General features: G+C 40.5%; 2 long non-coding RNA genes across 6 annotated transcripts; one reads left to right on the plus strand and one right to left on the minus strand.

Moving 5' to 3' along the window:
* Nucleotides 1–2087: 2087 nt before the first annotated feature.
* Nucleotides 2088–15877, plus strand: LOC103278731 (uncharacterized). 5 transcript variants are annotated; one of them, XR_010006578.1, is made up of 8 exons: nucleotides 2089–4193; nucleotides 11496–11569; nucleotides 11745–11786; nucleotides 11867–11942; nucleotides 12051–12121; nucleotides 12220–12263; nucleotides 12703–12847; nucleotides 13090–15877. It is a non-coding gene; the product is annotated as an uncharacterized LOC103278731 (long non-coding RNA). The 5 variants fall into 5 exon arrangements; XR_010006581.1 differs by lacking the exon at nucleotides 13090–15877 and adding an exon at nucleotides 12511–12594 and having other exon boundaries at nucleotides 2928–4193; nucleotides 12703–12989; XR_010006579.1 differs by lacking the exon at nucleotides 13090–15877 and having other exon boundaries at nucleotides 2095–4193; nucleotides 11870–11942; nucleotides 12703–12989.
* Nucleotides 8817–20499, minus strand: LOC134299385 (uncharacterized). Its single transcript, XR_010006584.1, has 2 exons — nucleotides 19987–20499; nucleotides 8817–14052 (listed from the first exon to the last, which is right to left on the minus strand). It is a non-coding gene; the product is annotated as an uncharacterized LOC134299385 (long non-coding RNA).
* Nucleotides 20500–21603: the final 1104 nt, after the last annotated feature.

The raw sequence follows: 21603 nt of genomic DNA on the forward strand, positions 1-21603 counted from the left end.
TGATAAATTTTTATTAAGGGTTTTCAAAAGTATAATAAAATAAAGGTAGGGCAGACTTTTGGAGAAAGGGATGGGGGTAATGGGAATAGGGTAGAAAATGGCAGGAATAAGAGGGGAGGAAAAATACGGGGTGAGTTTGTACTTCCATTCTTCTTTGCAATACAATAAAATGTTTTAGAATTTGTGTGTGTGTGTATCGTTACCCCTTTTCTTTAGTCTATTTCCAGGACCTTTCCTTCTTTCCTTCTTTTGGTTTTTACAGTTTGTTTTTCCTCTTTCAACTATATTTTCATGTATTCCTTAAAGGGTCAGTGTTATAGGTCTACCTATTTGTCTCTTCATAAAAATGTTAATCTGTCCATATCCATAATCTCCATTATTTTATCTAACCATTGATCTTTGGATGGCACTTCTTCCAGTTTCCAAAATCTTGCATAAACCATCCTTGCTACCGTAGTCAGATACACAAACAAAATATCTTTATCCAAGTCCATTTCCTCATCTGTCGTACTCAATAGGAAGTATTCTGGCTTCATTTGAATATTTATTTTTAGACTCTTTTGGCAAGCCTCCCGGACCATTTTCCAATAACTATTGTCTTTTTTACAGACCACCACATATGATAGAATGTGCCTTCTTGTAGGCCACATTTCCAGCATTTATTTTGTACATTCTTGTACATAACCCTGAGTTTTTGTGGCATCATATACCAACAGTACATCATTTTGTACCATAGGTATATCTTGGGGTTTTTGTTTTTTTGTTCCACATCTATTCCTATTCATTTAATTGAATAGGTCTTCCTATATTTGCTGCCCAATTAATCATGCAGGTTTTTTTACTAATTCTGATTCGGTAGACCATTCCAGTAATTTATTATATAATCCTGTTATATTCTTCTTGTCTGTGGGAATCAATTTTTCCCAAAATGTTTCTTTATCACCGAAGCCTATCTTCTTATCAAGATTAAATTGTTATTTGAGTTGGGCATTTCTGATGAAAGAGTTTTCCTGAAGAGAGAAAGAGATGCTCAGGAGGGAGGATTGAAGGAGTGGGGCACTGGGCAGGTCTGTGTTGCTCTTTTCTCACCAACAAATCATCCTCCCCAGTAGTTAAGCTGGCTAGATTTTCAGTGGCCTCACCTCTGCTGCATTCTTCTAATGCCATGTCTCCCATCCCCTTTTTAATGAAAGACCCCCCCCCACAGACTACTTTTATGTTTCTTGCATACCACCTTCGGTCCATGGAGCACCGATTGGGAACCAATGCTTTAAACAGATGAAATCCATTGTCCCTGATTAAACGATTTTTGGTTCAGGTCATTTTTGTTTCAGCATCCCTCAGACTTTTCCTTTTCCAGAAATAGTCATTTCTTCAAAATATAGTGACAATGATTTTTCAGTCTGACCACACTAATCACATATGTCTTTCTTCATTATGACAATTCTGCTATTTTTCATTCACATTCCTTGATACTGAGATCTCGACCCAATGGACATGGATGCACTTGTGAATTAGCTTTGACTGGTGCTACTGGGAATGTTTTCTTTAACTCCTCTGTCTATGGAGTCGCCTAAAACTAAAAATTAAAATATGGGAAGTAATATGTTTCATGGGGATTGGAAACCAGAGTCAATTAGCTATTGCAAATATACTACTAATGTTTTTAGATTGCATTTGTACCTTAATACATGATCAGATGTATAAAAACTTGTCAGTATGTCATTGTCCTTGTTAAAATGCTGGAATAGCAAATAATTAAAATAAATATTAAGAAACAAAAACACCTTGCTAATAAGCAAATGTCTACAACAATGAGAATCCCAAGGAAGTGGAGGGAATGGCTATGTGTTTGCTAATCGCCCATGAAGCACTTCAATTAATTTTTAACAGCAAAAATAAAAGGGTCTAGATTTAGTATATTTTGATAAATTGGAGCCCACCTTTCTCCTAGATGACTAGTGACTCCCAGTGGCCAAATTTAAAAATTGCATAAGACTTACAGAATGGGGAAAAAACTACTATGATGCTACAGCTAGACAAATGGAGAACTGTTTAGGTTGTTGTGAGATTTCTGGGCTGTATGGCTATATCCCAGAAGCATTCTCTCCTGACACTATTTGAGAACACAGAAATGCTAGACCATTCTAACAACTACCACGTCAGATTACACAGAGAAGCCATTGAAATCCACAAGCATGTGAACAATTTCAACAGAAAGGAGGAAACCATGAAAATGAACAAAATCTGGCTACCAGTATAAAAAAACTCTAAAATCAGAACAGTAAATAAAGAGCAAGACTCAAAAAGCAGAGGAACTCCAGACAAGAATAAATTAGGGCCAGCTAACAACTCCCAACAAAGGATTCCCCCAGGCAGCTACCAGTCAGGCCTTGAAACTGTGGGCCATTATCATGCTTATCAAGTTGGCAAATTGCAATATTCAAAGGTCAGGAGAGAATGCTTCTGGAACATGACCAGGCAGCCTGGAAAACTCACAACAACCCAATGATTCCAGCCATGAAAGCCTTTGACAACACGGTGGGAGAAAGAACGTTTGTCTGTTGGAGGCAAGTGTAACTGCTGCAATTACTCACATTGATTAGCATCAAAAGCCTTGCAGCTTCAAGGCATGACTGATTCCTGCCTGGGGGAATCTTTTGTTGGGAGATGTTAGCTGGCTCTGATTGTTTCATGTCTAGAATTCCTCTGTTTTCAGAAAACAGTTAATTCCATGGCCAAACTTCTGTTTGTGTGTCACAAATTTCATTAAACGTGTGGAGGATGAAGTTTCTCTTGCCAGGATAAATTTTCGCCCTCTAGTCAACTGTTACCATGTTTTTAGGAACCGACATGTATAATCTGGGAACAAACCAACATAAAAATCCTGCATTTTCTGAGTGTAGGGACGTACAGAGATTAGAATATCCGCATTTTCCGGACAGAACTGGAATATTCCTGCAACTGAAAATCTTGCGTTTTTAGTGCTTTGTAGCTATTCCTCCTGTGTTTTCAGAGGACGTAGTTTGGCCACCCAACATACTGAAACGGGAGCTCCTGGCATAAAGGTGTTGTGTGGATAGGCCCTCACTATATGACATATGGAGCAGCCTCTATAGATGTATATATTTTATATAATTCATTTGCGGGTGGAGGAGTCCGATTTCTTGACAACACAGTCATGTTAGAGATCATAGCAGTTTCTAGAGAGAAGTGTGGATTGAGGGTTTTGAATCCTTTTGAAGCAGGGAGAAACCTCACCTTGATTCTATGTAAATACAATGGTTAACTAGAGGGTACTAGTTAGAGATTTTAAAAAGGATGGTGTATATTATATATGTCTTGAGAAGGTATGTCTCCTATCAAAGGAAGGTTAAAGGTAGGAGGAGATAATGTCCTTGTATTGTATTTAATTCAGAGCTGCTTTGTCTCCTTTGTGGAGAGAAACGCAGAGTACAAATAAACATAATAATCATAATAGTAATTGAACATTTGTAATGCAATTGCAAAGGGAAATATGTAAAAAGTGTAGAATTATTGCAGTTTGACTTCACTTTAACTGGTGGGTGGAAAGGAAAGAAGAAAAAAGAATAATACGAGTATCTTTAAATATATTTTTGCATAAACTTTCATTGATATAAACCCATTTTTTGGATTGCAGTACTGAATGAAAGTAATAAAAATATTACGGTATCTAATGAACTATGAATGTTGTTGATTTTTAAAAGTATCTCTATTCCATTCCACAACAAGCCATGAGGTGGCGTCATTTCCAAACATATGGTTGGATTGATGGTTAGAATAATTGCAGTCTGAATGTCATTCCAATTATTTCAACAAGACAGAAAAATACAAATGAGCTGTGGCTAGATGGTGTTTAGAGGTCTGTGAATATGCCAAGGGACAGGTTACGTGAGCCTAAGTGTTTGCTTACTGTTCTCCAGTCTTGCTTCCTTTTGAGTTCTGGTTATGTTTGAAGGGGTATCATCCAAGGAATGTGGCCGGTGCAATGGGCACCAGGTGAAACCTGCCTCTGAAACAGTGTGGCTGTGATGGACTGTAAAGGCAACCTGGAGATGCTCTGAAGGCAGTACGTGAAAAGGGGAGGAAGGAGAGCCTGACACCCCAAGTCCCTGGACCCATTCTGACCACGACTACCCACCCTCCTCTTCAGAATCCACCACCAACTACAGGTTAGAGGCCCCTGCTTTCCTTAATGATATGTAGGCGTTAAGTGCTGCAAGTGAGATTTTAAAGTGTTTTGTCAAATCTGGAAATGTAAGAAAAATGTTGAGGCTTGTTAAAAGGTCCAGAAATATTATTTGACTAGCTTGGGGACCCGGTAGTGCCCGGGTTATTAGAATAAAACATTGTTTGTTTTGGGATGTTAGGGAATATCCTAAGTTTGGTCCAGTTTGGTAAGGGTGAACTATAACTCCCAGATTCCCAGGGCAATCACCCCCAACCCCTGCTTGTATGCACAGTTGGCCATGTTGGGTCTGTGTGCCAAGTTTGGTCCAGATCCATCATTGGTGGGGTTCAGAAGGCTCACGGAATACAGGTGAACTATGACTCCTGGAGATAAAGGTCATTCACCTCCAAAGTCCACCAGTATTCTCAGTTGGCCATGTTGAATGTGTGTGCCAAGTTTGGTCCAGATTCCTTATCTGCTGGGTTAGGTGTTCTCTGAATACAAGTGAACTATAACTGTTGGGTGTCAAAGTCAATCACCCCCAAACCCCACCAATATGCAGATTAGGCCATATTGGGTCTGTGTGACAAGTTAGTTCCAGGTCCATTGTTGGTGGGGTTCAGAGTGCTCTTAGATTGCAGGTAAACTATACACCTCATTCGCTACAATTTCTATAAATTATGGTGAATTCTCCTCAAACCTCTCTCTAGTATGTTCAGTTGCTGATCAATTCCTCTGTTTGCTGTGTGCCATAGGAAAGGGTAGGAAAGGGTTAATGGAGAGACAGTGGGCGGGATCATGCAAATGGAGAGAGAAAGTAACACTGGGATGTGCTCGCTGTAACTTGCAATGTCCTGGGAAGGAGTGATTGGTGGCTCCACATCACTGAGAACTATAGCCTATTTGTGGAGGTTGGGGGCTGTCTGTATGAGCGTGCCACATACACACATACAGATTTTCACTTCTATTACAGTATGTGTATAAATGATTGAATGGATCTGATTGTCTTATATATATGAATGAAAACATCCTCCCTTTCCATTTTTGCTTTCAATGACCCACTGGTTACACCAAAAACAATCTAAACACATTTCTCTTTCCTGTCCTTTTGCTACTTCAATAAATCTCTTTTTTGCTAAAGGATCAGGACATTCTACGTGAAAGTGTCCTAGTTAACCAAAGCTTTGTATTTTCTGGCTACTGCCCACATTACCCTTCTTTTCTGAAACTGCCCACCGTGGTCTATCTCCTATTGCTTCCTACAACAGACTGAATCATAAAATGAAAATAACTCTCACAGCCAAACCACTATGTTGGAGTCAGAGGTTAACTGAAAGGACATCACAGTGGCTCTGGTCTGAAGCCACTTCCCTTTCCCACTTTAGCCCAGAGTCTATCCCCCAGAAATGCTATTGTCCAGAGGGTGGAGGAGGCAATAAGGCAATAATATTTAGATCTGTTCCGAACCAGTGCTGATGAGCTTGTGAATGAGGTGTAAGTGGCAGGTTCCTTTGGTGGGAGGCAGGTGTAGAATGGATGACACTTCCTTGAGAGTAGTAAAGGATCTAGAAATATTGCTAAAGGTATCTTGAAGTATTGCTAAAGGTATCTAGAAGTATTAGTCACCAGTGTGATGCAGTCAATGTCATGTTAGGCTGCAATAGGAGAATGATGATTACATCTAAGGATGCCACAGTACTACTCTTTTTTTGTCACACCTCATCTGGAATAAAAATGCGTGCAGTTCTGGGCACCACAATTTAAAAACAATATCAACAAACTAAAAAGCGTCCAAACAACTAAAAATTCTGGAAACAGTTCCTATGAGAAGCAGCTTAGGGAGCTGGGGATTTTTGGCAAAGCATGCCCTTTTAGAGATCATAAGCTTTTTGAAAACCAGGAATTTCAATAGCCTTTTGGATGCATGACCCTTTTGGAGATTAATTGGCATACACACTACAGCTTTTGTAAAGTATGATCTTCCTGAGAAAAGTTAAATACTTGTTTGAGTGAATCTTCTCCTTAGTGGTAAATATCCACTAGTATTCACGCAAGGCAAATTTGGCTTTTCTGTTGTTAGAGTGATATACTTGGTTATTTCTCTGAACTGTTAGGAACAAAGATATGCCAATGCACAAAATACATAGCAGATCTTCAGAATTGTTATTTCAGTTGCCCAAAAAACATCATCTCTCCCATAAAATATATTACTTTTAAACCATTCCAAAGCTTTGCTTGTCTATAATGGTATTTTAATTATCATTTAATTAATAATTAATTATTAAGGGGTACTTTGCTAGTGCTTTTGGTGCACAAAGGCAGAAGACTAAATGGCCCAAGGAGTCTCTTCCAACCCTCTTTATTATTATCACAGAGACACAGTATGACACAACAAATGAGATATACATATATGCTGGATTTCGTATCACAAAATCACAAGTCAAATACTTCCCAAGCGTTTAGGACTGTGTGATGTTTATTATTATTGTTGTTGTTGTTGTTATTATTATTACTGTATTATTATTGACACAACGACATTGTATGACACAGCAAACAAGATCTATATGCTGGATTTCGTATTATCAGCATTGTGGCTGGGTGGCCATCTATCAAGGGTGCTTTGCTAGTGCTTTTGGTGCACAAAGGCAGAACAGGGTTGGACTAAATGGCCCAAGGGGTCTCTTACAACCCTCTTTATTATTTTTATTATGATTATGATTATTAACAATGAGGCTGTATTTGTTCCCGTTTTGTTTTTTTTACTTTGAAATAAGATATGTGCAGTGTGCATAGAAATTTGTTCATAGTTTTTTTTTAACTATAGTCCGGCCCTCCAACGGTCTGAGGGACTGTGAACTGGCCCCCTGTTTAAAAAGTTTGGGGACCCCTGGTTTAAACAATAACTTCTCTAAAGCATTCTGTTTTAGGCTCTTCTTTGTTGCATACAGACTAACACTCTTTTCAGTCTAATACATAAAAGGTTGACTACTCACTGCAGCATACTGACACTGACTACTAAATACTAACTGCTGACTTCATAAACTGTACTGCTTCTGAAGTAAAACTGCTTCTAAAATTGAGTCTCAGTCTGAATAGTCCCAGATCTGGTCACATGGTCTGTAGCCCCTCCCATAACCTTAAATAACATAGAGTTAAGGAAAAAACTGCATACTAAATCATATACATACAATATAGTAAGCAATCACAATTATATACATAACAAATAACTAATATTGTAGGCTTGTAGAAGGTTTCTATTTCCAACAGGCATGACTAACTTGGAGAAGAGACAAGTAAGAGGGGGCATGATAAGCATGTCTACATATTAGGGAGGATGTCCTATTGAGAAGGGAGCAACATTTCTTTCAAACTAAGACGACTCACAAAATTCAAGAGTCTCCCAAGTCGAGCTGAGTCAGCAGCTCTGCTGCACATGCCTACATACAACAGGGCAGCTTTCCTCACAGTCTCATTTTTGATGAATGCGAGCACACATACACATACACACACACACACACAGATTTAGGGCACCCATTCATTTTCTTAGAGGTTTTTTCTAGTGGTGTTTTTAATTCAACAGCATTTCCCTTTTAGTTTAACTCAATTTCATCCTAAAGCCTCAACTTTGAGTTGAAGCATCTAAAGAGTCAGAGTTTCATAAGCCCTTTCCTGACTTGACTCCAAATAACCAGTACCTAAGTGGAGGTTGGACTCGATGGGGCTGAGATCTGGCAGGGAGGTTGCTTCATCAAGGAGGTCATGTCTCTCCATGACTTTCACAGAGGTCAAACCTGGTGTCAAAGGAGTGAAGTTTAGATAGTCTCTGCTGCAGTAAGCAGAGGCAAAACTTGGGGGAAAGGTGAAGGTTGGACACTGTGAAGCTTGCAAAGTGGCAGCAGAAGGCTTGGGGAAACCAAGCACAGCTATAGAAGCAATAGGAGCAGAGTCCTACAAAGTCAGGGTAGCAAGGATGGGGAAGGTGCTTGAAAGCTTAGGATCACAGAAATAGAAATGGGAAGCCACTGAGGGACTTTTCTTTCAAGATGGACTCCCAGGGAAGAAGTTACTCAAGACCACAGACAAAACGGCTCTCCTATAGGCAGACAGTTCCTCCCACAGACAAGTTTTCCAATATTTCAGATGCTTTTTCCAAGCATCAACTCTGAATCTTCCAATGGTCTCAGAGGTCAAAGGGTCCCAGTTGGGCCAGATTTTAATTCTGTTTCTGGTTGAAGATGTGTAACTGGGCCGCTTCTTGACACATATCTCTACAAAGCAGCAGTGAACAGCTGACCTTCCTCCCACGACTGGCACAACCATCCAATGGACCTGTTGTGGTGGCGTTCCCTATACACTCCCCCACCTTTCCTAATCTGGAGCCCACAACGTAATGCTTAGTCCACTTAGACTCTCCCCAGTACCATTTCCATGAAGATGGCCAGAAGACTAACCCAGTCATGGGATACCCAGTATGCAGTAGTAAGAATTCCAGGGAGACAGGTTTGGGCTGGGCTAACTGCCTGTGTTTGTTGTATCCCAACTGTTTGTTTGGTCAGATCAAAATGAGTAAACCTGCTGCAAATCTTCTGGTGGAAACACAGATAGTGAATAACAATAACAATAATAAAAATCGTAATATTTTATTTATTGCCCGCCTCCCCCATTCGACTCACAACATAGTTAAATATGTCAATAAAATCACATATTAAAACATAGTTTAAATGCAACCATAAAAGCTTATTTTAAAACATAAACATATTAAAATACAAGAGATAGAAGTTAAAACATGATAAACATAGAACATAATGTAAAAGCCATTGTTGAAACAGACTGGGTAGGCTTGCTGAAAAAGATAGGCAACCAGTGGAATGATTTCAATATAGCTTATTCCTAGATGTTCCTATAATTAGTCTTGCCACCTTGTTTTGAACTAATTGGAATTTCCAAACTTGGTACAGAGGTAGCCCAATGGAAAGTGCATTGCAGGAGTACAATCTTGACCTTACAATGTGTGCATCACCATCTTAAAGTCCTGCAATTCTTGGAAGGGCACAACTGGCGTATCAGCCATAGCTGATACTAAACACACCTGACTATCACATGTCTACATAGGCTTACCTATTGAGAGACAGATTGAGGAGAACCCCCTCTCGCCTCCCGCCCCAAGCTGCAAACAGTATTTCAGGGCGAGTGTAACCCTATCCAGAAATGACAGATGCACCTCCATCCCTAGGCCCTTGATGGCCAGTCCCTTTGCCTGGTCTTGATTCAATTTCAATTTGCTTTTTCTCATCCGGCCCATTATATCCTCTAGGCATTGATTCAGAGACCTATCTTTAGCTAAAAGATAGTTAAAACTTCAGCTTCCTCTTTCCTTTCTTTTCCCATCCACAAGATCGAATATATTAGTTTTTTGGTTTAAAAAGAGTGATTTCTCAGAAATAATAAAGGGGTGGTGGTCGTGCTGCTAATTTTTCTGATACGTAAAACAACTATATAACATTTCTTCTCTGAATGGTTTTTGGCTTTATGAAATAAACCTTTGGGACCAATTGAAAGTTATCATAATACTGTTTTTAAGTGGGACGAGTTCAACCATCCCATGATATATGACTATACTTCATACTATAGTAGAGTCTCACTTATCCAAGCCTTGCTTATCCAAGCCTCTGGATAATCCAAGACATTTTTGTAGTCAATGTTTTCAATATATCGTGATATTTTGGTGCTAAATTCGTAAATACAGTAATTACAATATAACATTACCGCGTATTGAACTACTTTTTTGTCACATTTGTTGTATAACATGAAGTTTTGGTGCTTAATTTGTAAAATCATAACCTAATTTGATGTTTAATAGGCTTTTCCTTAATCCCTCCTTATTATCCAAGATATTCGCTTATCCAAGCTTCTGCCGGCCCATTTAGCTTAGATAGGTGAAACTCTACTGTATTTATAAAGGCTAAAAATATGCCCCCTTTACCAAATTTTCTTTCTTTCTTTCTTTCTTTCTTTCTTTCTTTCTTTCTTTCTTTCTTTCTTTCTTTCTTTCTTTCTTTTTGCCATTTTGCAAATTTTGACTCCAGGAGTGATACTGGAATGATTAGTTTCCAGTATGGATAATGGTTAGTCTGCCCAACAGAGACAACTGTAGATTGGACATACCACTGATTTTTGCTTAATATAACTAAATATGTACTTGCAACTGATCGGTCCATTTGGGAGAAAGCCTTCTTAATGGCTATTCTCAGGTTCTGAAAGTCCCATCCCAGACAGGGGATCCAGGAATCCCTTTAATATTTTTCCACAAGTGGGTGGAGATCTTTTTCCAAGAGGTCTTCAGCTCTTGATTTTGCAGGGCATGCATAATGTGTTGGACTCTTATTTAGTCTTCTTTCTTTAACTGTTCTTCAATTTGTTGGCATTGGCTTCAAATTTGGTTGGGCAACTACCCTATTTGTATGGATTAAAAAAAGGGGCTATCACTTCCCTGGAGCATGGTGCCCCTTTTTTACCATACGAATGCAGTTCCAAACAAGATCAGTGCTGCCCATTCCCTTGGAAGATGTGGAAGCATGCTTCTCTCTTCTCAGACTCAGCCTTGGAAAGGAAGAGTTTCATCTTGCCAAGATGACATTCAGAAGCCTTTTCAAAGTAAGTCTTGGCTCTTTGGCACTGGTGGGGTAGAAGGTGGGCCCATGGGGAGCTCAGAGCCTGGCAGAGCCCTTCAAGCCCTAGCCAAAAAATAAATTAGAAAACTTGTTTATAGCTAAACAATAAAGGTAAAGGTAAAGGTTTCCCCTGACGTTAAGTCCACTCATGTCTGACTCTGGGGGTTGGTGCTCATTTCCATTTCTAAGCCGAAGAGCCAGCATTGTCCATAGACACCTCCAAGTCATGTGGCCGGCATGACTGCATGGAGCGCCGTTACCTTCCCACCGGAGCGGTACCTATTGATCTACTCACATTGGCATGTTTTCGAACTGCTAGGTTGGCAGGAGCTGGGGCTAACAGTGGGTGCTCACTTCGCTCCCGGGATTTGAACCTGCGACCTTTCGGTCTGCAAGTTCAGCAGCTCAGTGCTTTAACACACTTTGCTCCTATCTAAACAATATAATACAAATAAGCTGTAACCAATTATGGAAAAAATATGGTCTTCAGAAAACTCGTCAAAGTAATTACTTGGCTCTTTGGCACATTGGGTTTCAATCTACCATGGGAAGAGCAATGGCCCTAAAACAATCCCTCTCTCAAGGCAACTCCTCCTTCTTCCTCTGAGCTTGTTCTCCTTTCTCCTGTGCAGAACCTCAGGAAGGTCTGTGTGAATGTTTTCCCTTGTTGTTGGCGGAGGAGGATGATCAAAGTGTATCCTATAAGGTAAACCCTTCCTTCTTTTATGGTTGTTTTTTTCTTCCTCATAAAAGACATTTGTTCACTGGTGCTTTACTGAGCATCCTGTCAAAACCCTTGATCCCCTTCTAAATAGCTACACAGGGTTCTGTTGCTATGTATTGATGTTTTCTCTTCTTCTCTATTCCTCGTTGACGACTAGGAGTCATTCTCCTCCAGTAAGATCACCGCAATGGACACCTGGGTAAGGAGGGAAAGGCAGAAATGAACTTCTGCGAAGAGGGGATCAGGATTGCAACAAAGTATCCTCTCTTTCTTTCACAGCAGTTGTGGATGGTATCAGCTCCGCAGTGGGGCCGGGATGCAGGGCCCCATTCAAACAGTATCCTATGAATCCTGGGTAAGGAGCGAAATGCAAGTGTACTGTCTTCCTGCAAAGGGGAAAGGGAGGTCAAGTTTTCAGAGGAAGGTTCTCCATAGTGACTTTGCTCTTCTCTCTCTTTCACAGTGCACCCTGGCCAGGGGAGGAGACAACGACAGTTTGGACGCACTTTGGAGACAGCTGTCCCAGGAATTGAGGCAATTTCTTTTTACTTTTTGGTTGTGAGTTGAGCCTTTTCTTGGCTCAGAGTCTTTGGGTGTTATGTTGCTACATATGATTTTTTTGTTTCTCTTAGTGAAGCACCACCACTGGAGATTGAGGATTTGGAGGATGCCAAAGGTGAGGTGGGACTGAAAAACAGGGAGGGATGTGCCTGTCATGGGGAGCCCAGAGCCTGGCAGAGGCCTCCAAGCCCTATCAAGGGGGGGCAGAAAGGCCATGGAAAGTGGCTACTTCCCTGGAGAGGCAGAAAGACATCAGAGACACAGGGCCCCATAAACTGTGCTAGGAAAGGAAATCCAGGCCATGTTGTCTGGAGCCCTTTCCAGAGGAAGTATAGATAAAGTTTCCTTTCTTTCTTTTACAGCATTTCTGGGTGGTATTGGCTCTGCAGCCAGGCCAGGTTGAAAGGAGTGAGGGTCCCATTTGAGGGGAGTTCTATGAATCCTGGGTAAGGAGCAAAAGGCAGGAATACTGTAGTTCTACAAAGGGGAAAGGGAGATCAAGCTTTCAGAGGAAGTTTCCTAATAGTCCCTTTGCTCTTCTCTTTCTTTCACAGTGAACCCAGACCAGGGAAGGAGACACACTTTGGAGCCAGCAGTCCCAAGCATTCAGATTTCCATTTTCCTTAAAATGGCCGATGGCCTATGGTGCTTGACCAAGGATTGGGATTACTGTCTATGTTTAAAGTTATTTTAACTTTTGTAAGATGTGTTATTATATTGTGATTTTATTGTGTTACTGTTTTTAGTGATGTAATACTTTTTGGGCTTGTCCCAGTGTAAGCTGCCCCAAGTCCTTCGGGAGATGGAGCAGGGTATAAATAAAGTTTTATTATTATTATTATTATAACTTCTTTTCACTTTTTGGGTGGGGGCTGGGTCTTTTTGTTGAGCTGGAAATCTTTGGGTTTTATGTTCTTACATATTATTTGTTGGTTTCTTAGTGAGCCAATGTCATTGGAAATCCAGGATTTGGAAGATGCCCGAAGTAAAGTGGGACTGGAAAGCAGAAAGGGATGGCAGCGTCAGTCATGGGGCCCCCAGAGCCTGGCAGAGGCACCCAAAGTGCCTTAGTTGTAATTGCAAAACTCATGGGGGAAGAAGAAAACATCTCTTGCTGGCTGAACTTTTCCAAAGTTGTTTGGAAAAGTCATTTGCAAGGAGGCATAATCCTGCAATAGTGAGCATCCTGTAGTAGCACTTGATTTCTTTCAGCATAGTTGCACAGGGTTCTGTTGCTTATGTTTTGCTGTTTTCTCTTCTTCTCTAGTGCTCCAGTTGAAACTCAAGAGTCCTCCTCCATGAACAGCACATTAGACACTTGAGTCGGGTGGGAAAGGCAGGAGCATTATAAGGGATCAGGATTTCAGAGGAAGTCTCTCTCTCTTTTACAGCATTTCTGCTTAAAGGTATACTCCATCTCTGTCTAAGTTTCAGACTGCAGGCAAAACACTCATTTTGCCTTCAGCCATAACTAATGAAAAGCAACCCCACCAAAAAGCTTAACCATTATGATGATTTCAGAGCAATAAACGCTTTTGTGATCAGCTCAGCAGCTGTGCTTGGATGCAAGAAGTGAGGGCCCCTTTCAAGAGGAGACCAATGAATCCTGGATATGGAGTGAAAGGCAGGAGCATTATACTTCTACAAAGAGGAGGGGATTGGGGTTTGGGAGGCTCAGGACAACAGAGATCACCTTCAGCCAGGTAAGTCATGGATAGGCCCCCACAGAGGATTGGTTGGACAACAGGAGCACCTCTGAAGAGGAAGAGTGGAAGACCTCACTGTCCTTGGATGAAGGTGCATTGTTCTACTGGAAAGGGAAGTTAATCCCATCTGAGCATCCAAAGTTAATGTTCACCTTGCTGATGTTTCCTCTCTTCCACTTCTGCTCTCAGGATTACAAACTGTGAAGAAAGAGAACAATGTGAGCAACTCACTTCAGGCTCATCCTTGTCAGTCCATCTGCATAAGAGAAAGTATGAGGCTAAGAGGGCACTCTAGAGAGAACTGTACGCAGGAGCTTGTATATTCAGCTAAAAACATCAAAATCCATTAGTATTTGAGAGCTTTTCAAGGAAACAGAACAAATGATCACCCCTCATTTAGTCGTAACACTATTCAAAAAGTTGGGAAGGTCTACAAAGAAGCCATCTTCCAGCCCCACTATTTAAAAATGAAACATGCAAGAGACGAGGAGAAACCAGAGAGAACTAGTTGTCTCTCCCTCATTAAATACCACTCCCAAATAACAATTAGAATGCAATGCCTCTGAGCAGATGCAGAGTCCCATTGTGTACCTTTTAACACACCATATATTCAGGCAGGGCATAATTAAACATCTCCCTTTTTACTGAAAAAGGAGGAGCCACAGTTACATCTATTGGATGTGTATCATTTTTGGCGTCCAAGTGGATCTGAGTGATTTAAGAAATTATCACAAAAGGATAACATAGTGCAACTGCAGGTGTATAAAGACCCCTGCACAGGACACTGTGGCTCTCTTGATGCTGGTGTGAATTCTGATCATTACAATTGAACAGTTCTGCCAATATAAATATTTTTTTAAAAGGGGATCAGCTGGGAAGGACAAAGTTGGAAAAACTACCTACAGGAAAGGAGATTCCACCTGAACATCAGGAAGAACTTTCTCACTGTGAGAGCTGTTCAGCAGTGGAACTCTCTGCCCCGGGGTGTGGTGGAGGCTCCTTCTTTGGAGGCTTTTAAGCAGAGGCTGGATGGCCATCTGTCGGGGGTGCTTTGAATGAGATTTTCCTACTTCTTGCAGGGGGTTGGACTGGATGGTCGCTTCCAACTCTACGATTCTATGATTCTATTATTCCAAGCCCCCCTTGGCTACATGCCTGTATGGGACTATGGTATTTAAAGTGAGGTCCAGCTGCATTCATTCTATAGTGTAAATGTACCAAGAAAAGGGTATGGATCTTGGGAAACAATAACTCCCAGGAGGACTCCATCTCATGGAGCCATGGCATTAAAGTGAAAAACCTTGGAAAACTATGGCTCCCAGGACTGCACAGCATAGAGACATGGCATAATAATAACAACAACAACAACAACAACAACAACAACAACAACAACAACAACAACAACATTGATCTGCAAAGACTCTGGCACAAGCCAGTAAAGGTGGTCCCAGTGGTGATCAGCACACTGGGTGCAGTGCTTAAAGACCTTGGCCTGCACTTGAAAACAATTGGCGCTGTTCTGCCTCCGTGCATAACTAAATGAACTGGAAGGCACTGTAGCACAAAGAACAGATCAGAGGCTGTATTTGGCAAATCAAAATGTTTTATTAATGGACAAGTTGAACTTTTCCTCTTGGTTGCCACTATAAAGTCTCTATGAGGAAATGAAATATTTGAAGTCTATGCAGTTTTGGATGGTTATTGCCATGCAGTATAAAGTCCTAATATGACTGTATTCTATTTATCTTTGAACTGACTTTAATACAATGTTGACATGACTTTATCGTTGTATTATAATCTAATTTGAATACACTTCCAACATGACATGAATTTCTGTGCATTTTCTAGCTTCCTATGCTTCCTTCCAGAGCCATTCTACTAATCAGGAGAGCCTTTTGTGTTTGGGTTGTGCTCTTGTTACCATCAAATTTTGCTGTTCTTACCATAAAATTAATTTACACTATCAAGACTTGCCATCAGTTGGGGGCCCCTCCCCCTTGCAACAACATAGTACTATATAATATAATAAAATTGTGCTATGATAATAATATAATCTATTGTATATACATATTGAAGGGGCAAAGATGTAAAAAATACTCCTCTTAATCCAAAGTCAAAAGCAGGAGGCCCCTTTTCTGTGGAGAGGGCGAGGAAGGAAACCATGAAAGTTGGATCTTCAAACTGCAAAAAGCTATTTATTGCGAGCTTAGCAATACGACAAAAACATGCATACATCAATGCAATAAAAGGATTTGTCGCCCTTCTACAGAAAATGGGTGCAGGGGTTTTTATCACTTCTACAGAAAGTAGTAAGCATATTCTTATTGGCTTACAAAGATCATTTACCCCATTCGTCTAATGTTGGCTACATCACAAGCATCTTAACCATCATGCAATTCCATTGGTATTCTATGCTGTAACAACATGTGACTCTTTGGACAATGGTGTTTTTCATGTTATTGACCTTGATCTCAGTACAGTAGAGTCTCACTTATCCAACACTCACTTATCCAAGCTTCTGGATTATCCAAGCCATTTTTGTAGTCAATATTTTCAATACATCGTGATATTTTGGTGCTAAATTCGTAAATACAGTAATTACAACATAACATTACTGCGTATTGAACTACTTTTTCTGTCAAATTTGTTGTATAACATGATGTTTTGGTGAATAATTTGTAAAATCATAACCTAATTTGATGTTTAATAGGCTTTTCCTTAATCCCTCATTATCCAAGATATTTGCTTATCCAAGCTTCTGCCGGCCCGTTTATGTTGGATAAGTGAGACTCTACTGTACCTGCTTATCTTCCTTTTGTTGCAAGTATAGGTTCGAAACTGTATGGGAATTCTAGGGAGTAGTGGATAACCGTGATGTAATGCTATTATTGAAAGTAACTTCTTTTTCTCTGGAACAACTATTTTTCCAAACATCAGCATTTTCTCTCAAACATAGGCTTATCTCAAATATAGGCCTTTTGCAACTTAGGTCAATCAAAACATATGGGACTTATAGTCATTAGAAGTACCTTTGAAAATTCTCTTTTTAAACCCACGTCCCCCTCATTATGATATTGATACTAATATTATAATGTATTGCAAGATAATACTAATAATAATACAATATAATAATATTAATTATATATATATTAAATGTAATATTGCTAATAATATTACAGTATAGTGGTATAGTACAATATAGTAATATATAATGCTAATATTGTGCTATGCTAATGATATAATATATTGTATGTACATATAACTTGTAAGCCACTCTGAGTCCCCTTTGGAGTATAAATGTAGTAAATAAATAAATAAAACAATAACTGACAAAATCTAACTGACAAAAATAACTCCCATTTCAAAACTGGCAGGAGCTGAGGTTAAGCTCCGCCCAGAGCCGGCCCTAGGTATTTTTCAAGTGTAAGTGAACAGAATTTTGCCCCCCCCCCCAACCAATCACTGAAAAATAAAAGCGTTGGATAAGCGGAAATGTTGGATAATAAGGAGGGATTAAGGGAAAGCCTATTAAACATCAAATTACATTAAGATTTACAAATGAAGCACCAAAACATCGTGTTTTACAAGAAATCAACAGAAAAAGCAGTCTCGACTGCGCCCCCGTATGTTTTGCGCCCCAAGTGACCGCTTAATTCGCCTCATTGTTGGACCAGCTCTGGCTCCGCCCTTTAGAAACTTAAAGAGACAGGGCAGCAGGTAAGAGCCTTCTGGTGGCATGGCAGGCGCTGACATAATTACCATCTGTCACATGCAAAAGGCCACCCTACTCGGAACTGCACACACTATTCACCAATACATCGCATAGTCCTAGACGCTTGATAAGTGTCTGACGTGTGATCCAATACAACAGCCAGCTGAGTGACCTTGTTTGCTGTGTACTAATCTTGTTGTGACTCACATAACAACAACAACAACAACAATAATAATGGCATTTAAAATGGGTCCCGAATGCATTTATTCTCCAGTGCAGATGCATCCAGAGAAGGGTATGGACCTTGAGAAACTATAACTCTCAGGGTCACATATGTTGTTTAAAGTAGGGCCCAAGAGCATTCATTCCATACTATAAATGCATCAAGAGAAGGGTATGGACCATGGGAAACCATATCTCCCAGGACTGCACATCATGGAGACATGGCAAAATCCAGCATATATATCTCATTTGATGTGTCATACTCTGTCTTTATGTCAGGAATACAGTAGAGTCTCACTTATCCAACATAAACGGGCTGGCAGAATGTTGGATAAGCGAATATATTGAATAATAAGGAGGCATTAAGGAAAAGCCTATTAAACATCAAATTAGGTTATGATTTTACAAATTAAGCACCAAAACATCATGTTAGACAACAAATTTGACAGAAAAAGTAGTTCAATACACAGTAATGCTATGTAATTACTGTATTTACGAATTTAGCACCAAAATATCAAGATGGATTGAAAACATTGACTTCAAAAATGCATTGGATAATCCAGAACGTTGGATAAGCGAATGTTGGATAAGTGAGACTCTACTGTAATAATAATCCTCTCCCGACTTTCCCCTGCAACAGAAGGCACAAACATATCATGGAAGGAAGGGAAGGGAAAGGAAAGGACTCGGAAAAGCTATTTTTTTAAAAAAAGTTCTGACAAAGTAAAAATCCAGTGAGCAAAAGGTAATGCTTTTCGTAAAAGGGTACTTTTGGCTCTGCCCACAATTTCCTCTCCCACAAACTGAGAAAATGATTCATTTTAAACTTGGGAGCAACAAATGGCATCACATTAGAGAACTTTCAAATCATCTGGATAATTCCCCCAAAATCTACTTCCAACACCACCTCCTGAAATGTTTTAAAAGAATGCTGGCCCCCACGCTTAATATAGGCAAAGAATGCTCTATCCTACACTTGAAGCCAAATTAATGTGATGAGCAAAATGCCTTCTCACATTTTAAGTGTAAAAGGTAAGTGTAGCACTCAGTAATTTAGTAAATGTGATGAAGTGGCTGGTCAGGGCTTGAGGGCCTCTGTCAGCCTGCACTCCCCTCCCTTCTTTCTTGTCAGTCCCTCCTCATCTTGGGTGCCATTTTGGGAAGTCCTCTTTCAGTGGAGAGCCATTTTCTGACTCAAAAAGGGCTCACTTTTGTGCTCCTGGCAAGGCCACACTTGCTCCACTCTCCAGTCTCCCTATAGCACACATGCATTCTGTCAGTGTCACAGCCTCAGATTGGGCAGCGTTGAAAAGGTACACTGTCTCTGCAGGCATATAGCCGAGGGGGGGGGGGGCTTGAGGGGCTTCAGCCCCCCCCCCCCCCAAATTCTCAGGGTGGTCCGCGAGAAGGCCTTACATTTATTATTTAAACTGTTATGTTTATTCAGATCATGATCTGATCACCATGCTCAATATATCCCATATGCATGGGATAATACATATGGGATAATGATACAAAAAGTTTGCTAGGGTAGACCCTCTCCCGCTCACTCAGCGCCCCCCCCCCCCCGAACCAAAATCCCAGCCCCTCCCAAAACAAAATCCTGGCTATGGGCCTGTGTCTCTGCTTCAAATAAGCAGCACTGGAGGGTCACCTTGTCTTAGCTCCAGATGGGCAGCATTAAATGATCGTCCTATCTCAGCTCCAGATGGACAGGATTAACTGGTCGCCCTGTCTCAGCCTCAGATGAGCAGCAGGAAATGATCACCCTCTCAGCCGCACAATGGCAGCATTGAAGAGGCATTCTGTCTCAGCTTCAGAAGGGGTGCTGCTTCTAATCATCATCATCATCATCATCATTTTATTTTTGTACCCCTCCTCCATCTCCCTAATTTGGGGCCAAGCCCAAATTGCCACAAAAAACAAGATAGAATACATTCAGAACAAAAACAGGCATCATCAACAGTAAATTTTACACAGATTAAAACACAATTTTAAACAATAAAGTATTAATTAAATAAAACCGCCATATATGAACAACATAGCAGTTTAAAATAGTGAAAAGACTGGGCAGAGGTGCAAAGAGTACAAATTAAAAATCTGATGAGGTAGATAATAAAGTGCTACAGTATAATAGGGAAAATTCAGAGGTGGGATACGCGAAGAGAATTATTACCAAATAGGGCAAGAAACAATACCTCGAGCACGATGATAATCAATACTGAGGGGATTGATCGTAAAAAGTGCCAGGGTTTTTTTCCAAGAGGGCCACACTCTCTCAGCCTCAGGCCTTGGCTGGGACCCTTGGATCCTTCCTTCCCTCCCTCCTTCTCTCCTTTCTCTTCCTTCCTGGCAAGCCATGAGGCCCAGGAACGGCCCAGGTGCCAGGCCCCCTCAGGCCACGCCTCCTCCTGGCTCTGCTCCTTATGTTGTGGTTGTTGTAATTTTAAAAACACCATGATGAATGGGTTAACTGGAAAAGTATGTGTAAGAAGCTGATTGGCTGAACCTGAGCTGGGAATCTGGTTACTTTCTCTGCCATGCTGCTGGTGAACTGGTTTGAGCAGGTTTACTTAAAAGAGAGAGAGTGTGTGTGTGTGTATGCTAACTGAAACAGCCAGGAGAGAAGATGGCTGCCAACTCTCTGAAGCCTTGTTATTTCTAAGGCACTGAGGCAAATTTATGGACTTTAAAAGGACTATGCATTCCTACTGTTCTCTGTAAGCAATCAGAGAGACTATTGTATATTTCGTTGCTCTGTTTGGTCTCTTGAAGTTAGTAAAAAGTTCCTGTTACTTATTCTACAAAGCTGAGTGGCGCATTATTACCCTGCAGGGTGAGTTCAGGCTCACAAGCAGGTGTAAGAGCTTCCATTTAACATAATCTACAATCCCCAACAGTGGTGACCTCCAACCATAAAATTATTTTTGTTGCTCCTTCTTAACTATAATTGTGCTACTGTTATGAATTGTAATGTAAATATTTGATCTGCAGGATGGATTTTCATTCACTGGACCAAATTTGCCACAAATATCCGATACGCCCACATTTGAATACTGGTGGAGTTGGGGTGGGGATTGATTTTGTCATTTGGGAGTTGTAGTTCACCTACAATCAAAGAGGTTTCTAAATTCCACCAACGATGGCATTGAACAAAGCTTAGCACACAGAACTCCCAGGCACGGCTTGTTGGAACGAGGGAGAGAGCCTTCCTTGTGGTGGCCCCTCGGCTCTGGAATTCCCTTCCTAGGGAATTAGACTGGCCACAACCATGTCTAATTTATTAAACAGCTAAAAACATGGTTTTTCAAATGTGCATTTGAACAAACAATGACATGTTAGACCACTCTCATTGACTGACTGGTTCTTCGCACTTTATTTTCCCTCCTGCCTTCCCTACCCAAATTATCTCAGGATATACTTTGTCCAGGTACTTTACTAACGTTCTTGAAATCACACACTTTTTGACCTGATTGCCCCCATTTTATCAATTGATGGTGATGTTCGTTTTTACCATTTGATCATTACGGTCTTTTTTGTATTTTGTGTATTTAATTTGTCTATTATATCTGAATGTTATGCTGATATTGTTTTTACTTACTTATATTAGTTTTAACTGTCATATTTTGTTCTTGTTTTGGGCTTGGCCCCATGATAGCTGCCCTGAGTCCCTTCGGAGAAATGGTTGCGGGATATAAAAATACAGTAGAGTCTCACTTATTCAAACTTCACTCATCCAATGTTCTGTATTATCCAACGCAGTCTGCCTTTTAGTAGTCAATGTTTTTGTTCCGTCTCCCAGAGGTTTGGTTTGC

This window comes from Anolis carolinensis, chromosome 5, assembly GCF_035594765.1.
Source record: "Anolis carolinensis isolate JA03-04 chromosome 5, rAnoCar3.1.pri, whole genome shotgun sequence".
NCBI lineage: Eukaryota > Metazoa > Chordata > Lepidosauria > Squamata > Dactyloidae > Anolis > Anolis carolinensis.